Source organism: Brachyhypopomus gauderio, chromosome 15 (assembly GCF_052324685.1).
Source record: "Brachyhypopomus gauderio isolate BG-103 chromosome 15, BGAUD_0.2, whole genome shotgun sequence".
Taxonomy (NCBI): Eukaryota; Metazoa; Chordata; class Actinopteri; order Gymnotiformes; family Hypopomidae; genus Brachyhypopomus; species Brachyhypopomus gauderio.
Window position 1 is genome coordinate 21,723,953 of NC_135225.1, and position 14,952 is coordinate 21,738,904.

Below are 14,952 nucleotides of genomic sequence, written 5' to 3' on the forward strand. Positions count from 1 at the left end.
CTGATCTATTTCAGAAGTGAGTTCTTTTAGATTCTTACCAACAATAATTTGGAGTCAGATATTTTATAAGTTTTATGCACGTCAATCCTTCTTCTGCACCTATTTCCATCCTTGGTTGTAGTCAAGCAGGTAGGTTAGTTAACAGTGTTGGGGAGTAACGAATTACATGTAATTTAATTACAAAAAACGTAATTTAATTACAAAAAAAGTGTAACTGTAATTCGTTACAGTTACAATGACAAAATATGTAATTTAGTTACAGTTACTTCTGGAAATATTAAGAATTACAATTTTAGTTACATTTAAAAAAATAAAAATAAAAACCTTTGTGAAATATTTAATTATATTTTTATTGCTTTGCGCCCTATATCGCCGTTTCCCGCTTGTTTCTGTGCTGCAGCAAGCGCGCGGTTCAGTTTCAGCTCAAGCAGCAATAATGACAGACGCCTTCAAGCACTGGACATTTAAGAAGCATTTGTTTTCACTACGTGTTGTCAATAAATGTGAACCATGTGCCACCATCGGCAACTATTTGTGATTATGTCAAGCCTTTGTGTAAATTTCGGAGTTTGGAGGTTTATTTCCGATCAGAAGGCAACCACTATTGAGGTTGTAAGCGAGCTAACAGCAAGGTATGCTGACCGTCACACTGTGGTTTCCACAGTTAGCTACCTGCTAGGCTAGCTACTACCATTCACTTGAATGTGTTTGTTCTTTAGCATGCTAGCTTGATTTACAGGCTAACCAAATTAGCTGTTTAAAGTCCTGGGGTGGGTTTTTCCGAAACGTTCGTAGCGCTAAGTACTTCTTAACCTCGTACGTTTCATACAAGGTTACGAAGTACTTAGCGCTACGAACGTTTCGGAAAACCCACCCCTGTACAGGTATTCGTTGGAATCATACATGACTAGTATAGACAATGACAGACGGTATCAAATGAATATTTATGACTGTTTGGTGTTAAAAAAACGCTTGTCGATGTCTATGACACGACTAGCCTACCCAATTGGTATCACTGGACCTATCTTAGACCTACCGTTCGACAAGCAATACATTTAAATTAAATTTGTATGAAGTAGTGAAATGCAGTTTGGTATCTAATCAAGTGCAACACGTGCAGATTGTATAGAATGCAGTATTTAGAGATACAATGCAGTTAGTTACAGCTAGTGTAAGTAAAGATGGTTAATAGATATGTGCAGAGTAGATAAATTACCTAGGGAAATGCATGTGTGTGTAATGTAGTTATGGCAGTACAATGCACAGGGCAAAGAAAAATATATGATATAAATAAATGTGATAAATACAGATGGAATCATACAGATAATATACAGATTATCCTATACCACTGTAGATAGGGCTATACAGATGTGGATTGAAGAGGAACACTGTACAGATGTTGTGTGGATGGTAAGGTATGGATAGAGGGGAAGGAAATAATGGTCTTTGGGAAGAGTTCAATAAGGTGACCGCTGTGGGAAAGAAGTGGTTTCTGAACCTGCTTGTGTTAGTCTGCAAACTGAAAATGGTAGAGCCTGGGGGAGGAGCAGAAAAGAGTATGGCCCGATGACAGGAGTCTGAGAATCTTACATGCCTGGTGCAGGCATCTCTTCTTGTGGACCTCCTGTGATTGCCTGTCAGCAATTCTCTCTCAGCTTAGTACTTTTTTAAGGTTCACACTATCAGTTCTCATAAATTAAATGTTGATCATGGGTCAATACTCATTTAAACCTTAAAGTAATCAAAAAGTAATCTAACAGTACATTACTTTTTAAAAGTAATCAGAAAAGTTACACTACAATTACATTTTAAACAAGGTAACTTGTAACTGTAACGAATTACATTTTTAAAGTAACTTACCCAACACTGTTAGTTAAATCTCATAACTAAAACCCGCTACAATCTTCTGAAATGATTGGGAATATGTGTATAAAACTAGGTCAAGGTCCAGGTTAAGAATTTACAAAACTGAAAGATTACATGAACTAATGCCTTCAAAAGAAGCAACTGTTAGTCTGGAAAGAGAAGGCAAGAGTGTGTTGATTCACTGGCAGAGGAACACAACATACCTGCATTCAGAATGTAAATGTGCCATATTTTGTCAATTGTGATTTTTCACCACAATCAAAATTTGTCCTCCACTTTTTACCCATCCGTGCAGTTAGAACACACACACACACACACACACACACACACACACACACACTAGTGATTACTAGGGGGCTGTGGATCACACGTGCCCAGAGTGGTGGGCAGCCCTAGCCCGGCAGCCAGGGAGCTGTTGGGGTTAGGTGCCTTGCTCAAGGGCACCTCAGTCATGGCCTCAGGTCTGGGAATCGAACCCACAACCCTCTGGTCACAAGACCAGTTCCCTACCACAGGACCATGACTGCCCAAATGGATCAGGCTGTGAGAGTACACTCCACATAAACGCTGTCAGTGATCAAAAAGATCTTGTATGATCATGATTACAATATGACCATAAGGATTATGAACATAAACTTTTCAATAACACAGATAAAACATTTTTTGTTAAAATGATAGCACAATATCTCTTTTATTCAAGTGTTTGTGATTAAAGTCAGCATAATGATTAATGAATGTGATAGTAAATAAATGATATATGTTTTGGGAGGGCTTTGACTTTCTGAATGTATGAATTATTAAGAATGTATTGTGTTCAACACTGGTGGGATTGTCACAGGACCAACAGAAACGAAGGCAGGAAGTGGCTACAGAAGGGACTTCTCCACATGCCCCACTTTCCCTGGCCAGCAGACTGTGGCTTGGCGTTCTTGTCAGAGCTCAGCCAAGCTAAACACTGGCCTTTTGTCTTGCTGACTCAGCAAAATGGCTAATGAAATGTCCTGTTGTCTCACAACTTTTCATAGTCTCTATAAAGTTAGACATGGCTTCTCATGACATGACTTCTTCACGACCTCATGAATATTTCGTACTGTGAAAAAATCCTATCAAAAAGATTAAAAAATATATTCTTGATGAAATTTTAACTGTGCTTTGTAAGGTTACCTGAAAAAGATGTCTTAAGTCTAACATACAATAATTCATTAGTTCATTTCAAAATGTGTATTAAACTCAACTCAGTAATTAGAATTTGGTGTTGTGCTTACTAAAACATATCTGTTTAGGCTTATTGGTTAAGTGCCAGGCTTAGTAGAAGAGTTATCATCAAACTGTGCACCCCTTCTCAAATCTACTTCCTGCTTTCTTGTTTCCTGAAGCTGACTATTTTCTTTCCCCCTTTTTCTAGCTGAGCAGTTTGAATCTTCTGCATTCTTGATTTTAGAGCACATTTCTTTGCCAGGTGTGCCTTGTGAGTAACGGCCACCGGATGGCCAAAAGGCTGGTACTTCCCTTAGGACGGTGGGCGGTGGCTCATATCTCAGCCTCCAGGAGACACTGGTTGTATCATAATGAATTACCCCATCAGGTGACCTCGAGGCAGCTGTTCCCAGGCCAGCACATATTCCCATTATTGCCTTGTCTTCAGGGAGGGACAACTTATCTAGAGTGCCCTGTTACACGCATTTACTTGCTGTACTGTTGGCCTGAAGCATTAGCTCAAGTTCCTGTGGCCAGACTTCCCACAGAGTGCACTTTGAGTATCGAAATATGTCAGACGGGTCAGATGAGACCACATAAACAATGAGAACTAAATTCACTGATTTCTTCCATCACTTGATGAAACCATAAAGAAAGGTTAGGCTTCATTCCCACATCAATGTGAATGAATTAATGAATGAATGTCAAAGACTTGTTTAAGTAGTCTTCATGGTGTATGGATATTGTCAGTAATATCAAAACTTTTATCCACTACTTACCTTTAAGGAGGTCTCGTTATTGTTGATTTACGTTATGCATCATGTTCTGTGGTAATAGGCAGAGGTGGCCCTTTCAGGCTGTAGCGTTATGCTAAGGTTTTCTACCCAATCCGCAGCGTTCTCCCGCCAGTCGGCATTTTTGTCCTATTTCATTTCCCAAAACACATGAACTAAGTCATCAAATCTGCAGAAAGCTGATTCTCCTCAGCTCAGATTTATTTGAAGCTGGAAATTAAACCATAATGGTTGTGGATTGAAGATCAGGTTAAGAAGATCTATTCTAATCTAGTTTCAGTTTGGAGATGAAGGCACCTGACTTTGCTGTGGTCATAATGTGATTTTTATTATAAAATAGCAATTTTGTTTGGCCAAATGAGTCTGTGAAAGACGCTTTCTCTTATGATTGACAGAAAAAAATGTAAACTGTCAGCCTTCTCTGTTTTGTTATTCGAGGCCCACAGTGGTTCAGGACTCAGGAGTAGAATGGAAGATATTGATCTTGTTACAAAACTTGCCTCTGATGCAGCTGATATTCCAATTTGCTCATTTGTTTGAGTGCATTGAAGATGCTGAAGGGGACGACCGCAGCAGTGTGGATGTCCTTGTTATGAAGCCTCCTGGTCTTGCCCATGTTTAGGTGTGTCATCTTTGTTTGGTCCCATAAGACAGAACAACAGAGGCACACGTCAATGTCCCAGCACCATTCAGAGTGTCCTCCCTGGGGACAGCTGGAGCAACCTTTAGACCTTATTTGCTCTGTGGTTGCGAGACAGGGGCTGTTTTGCAGTAATACTTTGCAAATCCTGTCATTTTCCTTAAAGAATCGGGCTCTCTGTGAGAAGATATTATTGACCCACTTCGCCATTTCTGTTTTTTAAACAAATTGTAATAAACCCTGAACATGACTGTTATCTATGGCATAAACAGTGAGGTACAAGACTTTACAAACTGTCACTTGGCTGGTTCTAACTAATGGCTAATTCTCAAATTCACAGCAGGGTTACGTGTCCCTGTGCATTCTTCTTACTCAGCATCTTAGAGAATTGAGAAGTGAGCCTCAACGACAGCCACAAAGGTTATGAAAGAATGATGCATAATGACTGTGACTCACTCTTTTCAAACTAAAAAACAAATAAAATGCATTTGAGTACACAGTAGTTAACATTTTTCACAGAAAACTGTTTGTATTTCCTGAGAACATCAGGAATTTTCATTGGAGTCAACTTGCTGACATTTGTGATCTCAACTGCTGTTTCTATAGAGTAAAAATGGTATGAATGAGGTAATTACAAGAACAGCATAGGCTAAAAAACATGTGTGGGATAAAAAGCAGTGTTTGTTAGGATTTTTTTCAAAATGCAACATACATACCCAGGAGGACAGCAAACAGATGACCACTCTGGCCTACAGACTGCCATGTGTTTTAAAGAACAGTTGTCCACGGTTTTGGACAGTCTCAGGTGGCCTTTAGGTCGATCAGTATGATGAATGATTATTTGACTTTCACAGCTGCTATTCTGTATTCTCATTACTTTTCTACAGTGTTATAAACATCCATGGCATTAATAATCCATCCCTGCCCTTTTCTTCTCTCCATGTCTTGATCTTCTTCTCTGTTGTATGTTGAAGTATCATTAAAAGTATCTAACTGTCAATGTATAAAATTTGTGTTTCTCAGTTTGCCTTGTATGTTTGCTGGTTTGTGCATACTCCCTGGTGCACTTTGATGCCTATTGATGTATAGCAAAAAAACTAATTATTTGCAAAACTGCCCACACTTGGGTGGAAACAGGTAATGATTTGTGACCAACTAGAAGAGCATGATTTCAGTGAACATTAAACGCTCCCGTGCTCCCCTGGCACATATACAGATAATGGCAGCTAAGTAGTGGTAGTCTGTTTAGAGTTGCACGCGTCACATAGTTCACTACATAAAAACAAGAAGAACAAAAATATCCTGGACAAATGCTCCTTAATTACACCTACAAATACACCTACAGAAATGATGCAGGCTCATAGCTTGTGCCAGAGGGCTTCATCTCAGGAGCTCATCAGAGGTGGTCAGCCTCCGAGCTCCAGGCCTGAATCAGCATGTGAATGACGTTCCAATCTCCACTGCATTCCTAATGTATTCCAGAATGGCAATAATTTCTGCAGACTTGCAGATGGGTGGTCTGAGGAAGCTCTACATGGTGACAGAAGAAGGATTATCTCGACATCCTTTCACTCCTACGGAGAGGAGCATCCTCGGGAGGTGGTCCACACTACAGCAGATGGCACAGCTGACGTTCAAACCTGAGTCCTGAACCAGAGACTCTATGGGAGTGGAGACGTAGCACTACGGAAGGCCAAAAATGCCCTGAAAACCCAGTTTGCAGCTTCCAAGGAGAACAACATAGCTGATGTATAGCTAGAAAAACCACGGACATGAACAGAGAAAAGAGAATCTGTAGCTGAACAAAATGATGATGTTTATCCCAAACACAAAATAGTTTGCCAATTGTAAATACTTCACTGTAACGATCTGCGCGTCGCAGAGCAGGGAGGCAGATACAAACACTGAGGAGAGCGAGATTTATTAAAGGGAATTCCATAGGCAGAGAAGTGATAACAGGCAGGGGTCATATCAGGCAGGCAGTCCGAACATGAAATGTACACAGGCATACTAACAGGAACGAAAACAACAAGGCAGGCTAACAGAGAATGGATGAGCAAAACACACGGATGACAGATAACACAAAAGAGCAAACTCACAAACGGCAGCGATCACAAGGAACATGAATCCACAAAATAACCGACCACGGAAATAGGAGACACAGGGATTATAAATACACAGAACTAGACTAGACACAGGTGAAGACAATGACGACACGGGCGTGGCAAACGAGGGGAAACCATGGAGACAGACAACAAGGCGGGATCAATGAGCAGGGAACAACACAGACACGAGGAACAGGGAAACCGGAGTGACAGCTAGGAGAGGGGGGCGTAGCCCTACGTGACATTCACAATGGGATCATTTATAAAGCAGATTTATTTTGGTGAACTTCATTTTGTCATAAACAACATTTTTAAAATAAGGAATTCAATTATTGAATTCAAAAATACAATTTATTGGAATGGTGTAAATAACACAACAAAAACAGAAAATGAAAAACATGAAGTTTGCTTCAATATTGTAGCCCTTAGCTTAACCATTTATACACTGATAGCATTTTTGATTTTCCCCATAGCAACTTAGAATCTGCACCTAAGAGCACGAGCCACACAGTTCATGTCTTTTGGGATGAAGATGAGCTTCAGAGAATAGAGAATAGAGACTGGAGATCTTCCTGTGTCAGTGTGTTTAACTGCACTGGCTACAGGAAAGCTGCTAAATCATAACCAGCACATGACACAGCAGGCCCATGTCCTCCTCAGCAGAATATGTTTGTGTGATATTGCTTAGATGCATCAGCCCTGCCCACTGATGCATCTGCTGTCTGGGTTTGTGTGCATGGCCCACAGTTCTCAAAGGACGTGTGTAGGCTGTATCTGTCCAATAAGACTCCATGGACAAAGCTTCATTGTTTTCACATAGGTTTGCCTTTTTTTTTTTATTAACAATGGTGAACTTATCTGTCTTTAAGAAGTATTTCTGATCACACACAGGCCCCAAAATACAAAATCTTATAAAAAAGAGCTTATAAAAAGTTTAAAAGAGCTGCCATGTAGAGTCAAGCCTCATGATTAGTTTCAAGTAATATTGCCCTGGGTAAAAAGTCCTTATCTGATCTTGCACTTTTCCAGTAGATTGAATTGGCTGACATCTAAAATCAACTCTCCTTGTGTGCATGTTTTTTTTTGCATATTGCAAAGCTTTTCAGAAACAATCAACCAATGATGCATCATAGGTCCCATGAATCAGAATCAGGTCCAACTCATTAATTTACTATTCATTTAATTTTCATTCATGTCCTATTGTGTAACTCCACTGAAATACTCTACTGTTTAAAGAAAAATGCTGGCCCAAAATGCTACCATTGCTGCTTCTAAAGCCAGCCCACTAGCTTTCATTATTTATAAGCAGTGCTAGCACTAGTTTTCTAAAGTACTTCTTTAACCTCTTAAACTCCACATACATTCATTAGTTATTAGCCTTAAGGTGTATGATTCAGTAACTACTGTGAATTATTCAATAGCTACATTGACACTAATATGAGAGTATGTGGTAACAAGGACTGATAGTGTGAAGCCCCCAGGGGAATATTGGAGTGTGAGATGGCAGTGTTTCCAACACAAGGCACAGTCCTTGACATTTCAGGTTTCATTTCATTTCTGCATTCAGAACCTGAAATGTGCAGTTAGCTTCCCCATAGAAGGACTTTTCCGGCATACAGGATCGTGTCAGCACAGTCAGGGAATGCTGTGGCCCAGAGAGAAATACTGGGCATGTAGTAGACCAGCGTTGAGAATAAATTTGATGCTCAAAAAGCCATAATATTCAGTGGCTTTTAAAATTGATGCATGCGAGGAGTGCTGTCTGCTGAACTGTCTCACATGCATCTGGTGTAGCACTGTAGACAGGAACCATTATAGTCTTACCTAATCGTGGCTGTCTAATCACCTTCTCAAGTGAACACAATCTCAGAATATAGCCGCAAGTGGCGATTGCGGGTTCACACACGAAAAGGCAAAAAAGCCCCAAAAATTGGCAAAATGATTCAGATCATAGAAGTAAATCACATGCTGAGATTAGCTTTGTGTATGTGTGCTTGTGTGTTGATGTCAGTTGTTTCTAGGCCATACAGTGTGGAAGATATTGGCAAAAAGATTCAGAACATACAACTAAATCACATGCTGAGATTAGCTTAAAAGCACTGACACACTGACTCAGGGGCCTAGACAAATAAATATACCTTTGGCTGAATTTGTCAGAAGTTGTGAACATAGCAGCAGGAGAGCTCTGGTTAGTGCCCCACATGTAAACACCACTCTTTAACCCTTTTCATTTAGCTAACAAAATCTGTCAAATGTGAATCCCAAACAAATCAGAGTGATGGCTTACCATACAATGACACAAAAATCTTATCTTTGCCTGTTCATGATGTATCAATACTGATTTCATTCTGGTTCCTACTCTGACATGTTCTCACGGTTGTGCCCATAGTAGGGAGGCCACTAGGAATGTGCATCTAACAAAACTTTGATGATAAGTAAAGCATGCAGAGTTATATAGAGGATGTATGTGGAATGTGAATTACATATCTCTGCCCACCCTTATGTCATTACAGGATATATAGAGGTCATTTGTTGAGAGTGTGGATGGAAAAAATAAAGCTAAGTATCAGTTAGTGTGTTGGAAATGGCTAGAGAAATGTATATATGAAGCATATAGGTAGTCCTGTGTGAGTGTGTGTGGAAAAAAGAAGCTAAATATCTGTATATTAGTCACTGGGTAATTGGTAGTAATGGCTAGAATTAGTGTGTATGTGAAACCTATAGGCCAGAGAGGCCTTTGTTTGTGTGAGTGCATGTGAAAGAGAGAGAGGGGGAGGGAGAGCCCAAGGGTTGTAAAGTGTTAGAAGGATGGGGGAGTGGAGGAGGGGGGCAGCGTGTGTGAGAACGTGCGTGTCTTAGCAGCTGTCTATGCCTCCCTGCACGGCTCAGTATGGAAAATGAAAATATTCACTGTAGAGCTGTTTGTGGACGGATTTGGCTCAAACTTGGCATACAGCACCACAATGGTCATGTGAATGTGGATGTCAATTTTCATAACAATCAGACATACTATGGCATAGTTATTGAACTGTGAATTTGATGTGTTATGATATTAATATTAATTTGTGAAAACCTTAGGATTTTCTCGATATTCTTAGCATTTCAGAGTCTGCTGAGTATTACAAGGTGTGATTTAAGGTGATGGAGTTAAAATGCTAGGACTAGTATGAAAATGACAAGTTATATATATATATATATATATATATATATATATATATATATATATATATATATATATATATATATATATATATATCACTGTATATATATATATATATATATATATATATATATATATATATATATATATATATATATATATATATATATATATATATATATATACAGTGATGTCAGTAACGCGTTACTCTAATCTTACCACTTTTTTCGGTAACGAGTAATATAACGCGCTACTATTTCCAGTCCAGTAATCAGATTAAAGTTACTTATCCAAATAACTGTGCGTTACTATTTATATTTTCCCTAGTAAAATATATATTTTTGCTTTCTTCTTGGCTCAGTTCTACTTTTGCGTCTGACCGTAGCGCTCGACTCCGCACGCTGCGCGCGACCCTGTGAGAGCGCGAGCACGTCATTCTGTGCAGTGTCCTCCCGTAACGATGTGTGGTAGTGTAAAGAAACACCCCTCAAAAACAGGGGAAGGAACATTTACCTGACCAATTTTAATGTTGCTTTGTGTTCCACGTTTGAAAAGTGCTGGAATTTTGACTAACGTCGCCTACTTTAAAATGCTTGAAATTGTAATGGTATTTCGTTTCACAAGCTGTCTGACTGAACTGGGGTGGGTTTCCCGAAACGTTCGTAGCGCTAAGTACTTCTTAACCTCGTACGTTTCATAACAAGGTTACGAAGTACTTGGCACTACGAACGTTTCGGGAAACCCACCCCAGTTCGCTTCTATTACGTTTACAAATAAATTTACAAATAATACCGCGCAGCTACACAAACGTAATGTCAGGAGATACTGTAGCGACTCCTACTAGTGATGTGTCGTTCGCGAACGATCCGGCTCTAAGAGCCGGCTCTTTGTAGTGAACGATTGGAACCGGCTCCACAATGGGAGCCGTTTTAGGATCCTATTTGGGAGCCGCTTTTTCCCTTCAGTATTGCGCTTGTGCTCTGCAAGTGCCACAGTTTTTTTCCCAACATTGTTTTTATTTGTCCTTCAGTGCCTCGCTGTCTCTCCCTCTCCTTGCGCGTATTGCTCTGCTTCTGCCAGTGGTAGAGAGCGGAGAGTTTATTTCCTCAGTCAGTCCTTGGCGCCGAAAATGACGCAATCGCGGTGGCTCCGCCCCTGCGTGAGGACCCCCGTGAGAAGCGAGGTCGTGCACCTTCAGCGCAATGAACAAAGTTATGTATGCCGGGTTCATACACCTTTACAAGGTGGAATTCAAGCACTTGTACGTCACTTTCAAGGTCCATTTTCAATATTTCCCAGCACCTTAAACTTAAGTTAAATATTTATACATATACTCGAAATTATTCGCTTTTTTATCACATCGATTCAGTCAGACAGCTATTTGTTGTGAAACAAAATACAGTTACATTTTAAAGCATTTTCAAGTACTTTAGCCTACTTTAGCACTTTTCAAACCTGGAACACAATGCAACATCAGGTAAATTCCTTCCCCTGTTTTTGAGGGGTGTTTCTTTATACTACCACACAGTGATGGCTAAGTTACCTTGAGAAAGTAATCCGATTACTGATTACTGATTACTCCTTTTAAAAGTAACTTAGTTACGTTACATATTACTTGATTTTAAAAGTAACTACGTTAGATTACAAGTTACTTTAGTAGTTACATTCAGCAGCAAAATAAATTTTTCCAATACTCACTTTATTGGAAGTGCATTTTTAACAGTAACAATGTATTGAAGCAGGTTCGGTAACCGAGGCAGAAACTGCTTAATCCAAAAATCCCGAGGAGGGAAACTTTATTGATAACGCAACCCTGGCGCGCGCAGGCTCCGCCCCCCCAGTGTCACTTAAAGGGCATGACTCGCCGTGAGGAGTAGGGGTCGCTACAGTATCTCCTGACATTACGTTTGTGTAGCTGCGCGGTATTATTTGTAAATTTATTTGTAAACGTAATACAAGCGAACTGGGGTGGGTTTCCCGAAACGTTCGTAGCGCCAAGTACTTCGTAACCTCTTATGAAACGTACGAGTTTAAGAAGTACTTAGCGCTACGAACGTTTCGGGAAACCCACCCCAGTTCAGTCAGACAGCTTGTGAAACGAAATACCATTACAATTTCAAGCAATTTAAAGTAGGCTACGTTAGTCAAAATTCCAGCACTTTTCAAACGTGGAACACAAAGCAACATTAAAATTCTTCAGGTAAATGTTCCTTCCCCTGTTTTTGAGGGGTGTTTCTTTACACTACCACATATCGTTACGGGAGGACACTGCAAAAAATGACTTGTAAAACGTGCTCGCGCTCTCACAGGGTCGCGCGCAGCGTGCGGAGTCGAGCGCTACGGTCAGACGCAAAAGTAGAACTGAGCCAAGAAGAAAGCAAAAATATATATTTTACTAGGGAAAATATAAATAGTAACGCACAGTTATTTGGATAAGTAACTTTAATCTGATTACTGGACTGGAAATAGTAGCGCGTTATATTACTCGTTACCGAAAAAAGTGGTAAGATTGGAGTAACGCGTTACTAAGTAACGCGTTACTGACATCACTGCTACCACATATCATTTCGGACAACACTGCAAAGAATGTCTCCACTGCCCGCATGTCATGCGTGTGTTCCACACATCTGACCAATCACACGCAGCTTTCAGTTAATAACGTGGTGGGAAAACACTGAAAAAACATGTTATCTCCACTTTTTTTGTGGAAACAGGCAGACAATTGGCCAAGCTGTATTGCGTTCTTTTTGGTGCTATTTTGTGATAATTTAATAATTGGTTATAATAAAAGTTTTATTTATAAAGCATTGTTATGCCGCATTTTTACTCATCACAAGTGCTTAACAATGTCAATAATGAAACAAAATGTTATAAAATTAGGTTTAAGCTATTAATTAATAATGTAAAAAATATATATGGGGAGCCATTTGGGAGCCGAAAGAGCCGGCTCTCCACAGTAAGAAGAGCCGTTAGAGCCGCATCTCAAAATAGAGCCGAAAATCCCATCACTAACTCCTACTCCTCACGGCGAGTCTTGCCCTTTAAGTGACACTGGGGGGGCGGAGCCTGCGCGCGCCAGGGTTGCGTTATCAATAACGTTTCCCTCCTCGGGATTTTTGGATTAAGCAGTTTCTGCCTCGGTTACCGAACCTGCTTCAATACATTGTTACTGTTAAAAATGCACTTCCAATAAAGTGAGTATTGAAAAAAACTTATTTTGCTGCTGAATGTAACTACTAAAGTAACTTGTAATCTAACGTAGTTACTTTTAAAATCAAGTAATATGTAACGTAACTAAGTTACTTTTAAAAGGAGTAATCAGTAATCAGTAATCGGATTACTTTCTCAAGGTAACTTAGCCATCACTGTATATATATATATATATATATATATATATATATATATATATATATATATATATATATATATATGATAATCAGTGTTGCGAATAATGCCGTTAAAAATAATGGCGTTAGGTAACGGCGTCATTTTGTCAGTAACGGGATAATATAATTAATTACTTTTCCTGTCGTTACAACGCCGTTGACGTTACTGGTCATTAAAAGCGGTGCGTTACTATATATTGATATACTAACAGTAATCCGAGCGGACCGCTGCCCAGGATAGTGAGGAGTAACAGATCTCGATAGGTCACAGTTCTCGGTGTAACACCTGTTTAACTTAACAAGTCAGTAAGCGAATCAGAGCCAGTGTTTTTACATGCGCGCCGAAGCACGCCAGTGACACGGAGAGACACGCGACACAAACAGGAGTCAGGAGCAAGACGAATAGAAATATTTGCATTTTCCAGGTTACCAATCAAATGAAGCCGGTCAGTCACGTGATCACATACGCAAACTTTCTCCACCAAGAAAGTGACAGAAAAACCTACCGAACATCCCTGACCTCATACAGCCAGTGTTTACATTACAAACGTGTAAAAGGACAGCTATATAATACGCTGCAGGGTAGCCAAGTTTTCAAGATCACTTTTAGTGAGATTTAAACCGGGGGGGGGGGGGGTAGTAGGGGTTTGGGTGGTGAACGTAAATCTTTGACGGGGGGGGGGGGGGGTGTAAAATGGACACAAATTAAGTATTATATAACGTGGACATTTCAGCCTACAAGAACTCAACATCAAATATGAGGAAACACGATGCGATAAGTTTGCTGTATGTATAATTTTGTGTAATGCCATATCTCTGAGGCATAACGTTTGTATGATGTAATTATTAAATGTAATGCAGTGCAATACTAAAAACCAGTTCTCACACTGTACACCAGTACACACTAGCAATATACGATGATTAAATCTGCTACAAATTGATTCAGTTGGTGTCAAGTTGTAGCTACACGTATTGGCTGACAGTCTCATCAGTTAGTGCCTTTGTGCAACACATTAAAGTTACACAGGCCTAATAATTAGGAACAAACAAAAATACATATTATTTATAATAAATAATTTATTTTTATAATTAAAAGTCATTGTTTCCCATAACAAGACAGTACTCATGCATTTACTCACTACTTGAGTAGCTTTTAATCAAAGTACTTTTTTACTTTTATTCAAGTAAATTTTTGGGATGCATACTTTTACTTTTACTTGAGTAAAATTTGGTTCAAGTAACTGTACTTTTACTTGAGTAAAATTGTTGAATACTCTACCCACCTCTGAACATGAATATGTCTTAGAGGGTGTGTACATGAACATACCATGTCAGTTTCATGTGTATGTACCTATGATAAGCCTGTCAAATGGCCAAAACCAATTAAGTGGTGAATGGCGGCCATTATGTGCCTTGATACCACTTGACCCCAGGATGATGCATGTAAAGTTTTGGCTTGATGTGACCAATGGTTGATGAGAAACAGTTTTTTCCATGTGATAGCGCCCCCTCTTGAATAATCGTGTCCACCTTTGACCTCTGACCTTGTAACGTGGCTCGCGCCACGGAGCGAGGAGACGGACACAAATGCAGAGATGAGCGAGATTTAATGCAGGGAATACCAAAACCAGGGTCGATAAAACAGGCAGGGGTCATAACGTTGAAGCAATCCGAACAAGAACAAAAAACAGGCATGACAAAACAGAAACCAGGAGGACTCACGAACTAGGGATCAAACAGGCAGACAAAACGACGCACAAACCGACGGAATGACAAGGCACAGAGTAGACAACCAAACAGCATG